This window comes from Chrysochloris asiatica, unplaced genomic scaffold (assembly GCF_000296735.1).
Source record: "Chrysochloris asiatica unplaced genomic scaffold, ChrAsi1.0 scaffold00444, whole genome shotgun sequence".
Lineage (NCBI taxonomy): Eukaryota > Metazoa > Chordata > Mammalia > Afrosoricida > Chrysochloridae > Chrysochloris > Chrysochloris asiatica.
In genome coordinates, this window is record NW_006408962.1 from 461,065 (window position 1) to 463,494 (window position 2,430).

Sequence of the window (2,430 nt, forward strand, 5' to 3'; positions counted from 1 at the left end):
ACTGCCAGAAGAATAAACTAGTCTGTGTTGGAAGAAGCCAGAATGATCCTTAGACTTTGTCTCTCATACTTTACTTTGGACATATTATCAGGAGGAAATAGTCCCTGGAGTAGGGCATTGTGTTTGGTAAAGTGGAAAGTCATCAAAAAAGAGAAAGACCTCCCCCAACAAGATGAATTGGCACAGTGGCAGCAGCAATGGGCTCAAGCGTAATTAATGTGAGGACGGCACAGGACCAGGTATTTTTTCCTTCTGTTGTGCACTGGTTTGTTATTGTTGCTGTTGTTGTTAAGTGCCATCTAGCTGGTTCTAACTCATAGTGAACCTGTATATGGTTTCCTAGGAGTGACTGGTATTGCCGACCTTGCAGTTCAAAACAACCTTGTGGTCCAGTGCATTATACTGCTGTGCCAAACCAGGAACAAACTCAATTAGTTGGAACCAACTCAATGGGTCCTAACAACAATATGGCTGAACCTTGTCCCTAGAGATTCCAACTCAGCAGACGTAGCATGCATTTAAATCTTTCAGTTCTGTAACAGAAAGGCTATAGATACTCTCAATATACTGCTGAGAAATACAAATGTTAGTGGATGCCTAAGTGTGACTTACTGAATTTTTGTGGTCAATATTCTAATATGCAGAGTGATAAACCCACATAAAAAGACACCATTTATAGAATATGGCCTACCAGAGCTACCTGCTTAAATGTCTGCACTTCTTAAATGGTATTTAGGCTTTGAGAAAATTGAAGAGCAAAATGTTATGCTTATCCCACCCGATTCGATTTAAGAAATCTGGAAGTCAAAGAATAAAAAAGAAAACATATATAAACAAACTGATATCATTAAAAATCATTTATTCAGCAAATATTTAATGAGAACCAATAAATATATTTTTGTCACCTTAAGTCCTAGTCTGGCACTGTAGGGTAAGTACTAGAGTGATAACTGCACTATTAGAGGTTCAAGTCCACCAGCCACTCATCAGAAACCCTATACAGGGTCTCTAAGAGTTGAAATGGACTCAGTAGCACTTAACAACAATTAACAAAAAGTTGAATAACACTTGTTTTCTGCCTTCAAAGAACTTACACTCTAGGAAGGTGACAAGATGCTGCCATAAGCCTACACAAACCCTCTATAGCTAATATACAGAAAACCAAATGAAACAGGTGCAGATGACAGTGCTGGAGTCCTGAGCTTCAGATCAAGGGATAGAGAAGTAGACTGAATGCTTACCAGACACAGCATGATCTTTGTGAGCAGCTTCAAAGAGATGACAGCATACTGGCATTGCAGAAACATACCAGTGACTCATGGAGACAAACGTGCACTTCTTTTCTTGTTATCCAAACTACCCTGGTGACAAGAGGCATAGCTGGCTCCCACCTGTGTACACCTCCAGCAAAGCTCCCACTCTTGCTGATGTTAGAGCTACACAGAGGTGAGAACTACAGAGGTGAGCACCATAGTCATAAGCTCCGTAAAACAGCTATCCGCATTAACCCCAGCATCTGGATTCAGGTGAGCCCTGCTCCAAATCTGCAGAGGCAGACCTGGCCAGGCCTGAACTAGCTCTAACTAGGAGAAGAAGGTGAACAAATACTTGGGGCAGGGGAAGAAAATGAGACAGGTGATCTGTGCCAACTAGCCAGGCACATCATGACCATTTTGAACTTTCATGGGTGGCTTTGATGGCAACAGGGCAGATGGTGGTGCAGAGGCACACTGCTCATTGGTGGAGACAAAGGTACAAATTTTTTTCTTGTACCCCATTTTACTCTGGTGACCAGAGGCATGACCAGCCCTAACTCATATACACTCTCAGCAAAATTCCTGCTCTCTGGGTAGTCAGAGGTGCATCAAAGTGTTTGAGAAGCTAACAATACCAATCATGGCAGCTGGCATCAGGTGTGGTCTGCTCCAGACATGCAGAGTTGGTTCTTGCCAGCCCTAGAATAATGGGTCATCTCTCTTTTGGCTACCCTCTGAGACAGAAACACCCTGATCCCCTACCTGCTTTGGGTGCCCAGAGCAAACAATACCTAGACCTACAGGAACTTTATCTAGGATTTAGCACCATTGGCTCATATTTTACACAATCATTACGTGATGATATCCTTGGCTGACAGTAGATTCCAGAATTTTCTCCTCTCTAGGTCTGTCACCTACCCTGTTTTTTGTTTTTGTTTTTGTTTTTTTCATTGTTTTTGTTTGCTTGTTTTTTTCTATATCTGGCTACCCTTTTATTTTATCCACTCTATCTCCATTTTCATTTTTTCATATTTTTTCTTGCTTTTCTTTTTCAACCACTGTTGCATTTTCTTCCCCCTGCCCTTTTTTCTTTACTACTCTATGATCTCTTTAGCTTTTACTCATCCATTTTCCTAGTAGTGTTTTATTCTTTTCCTTTTCTATTTTTTTTTCT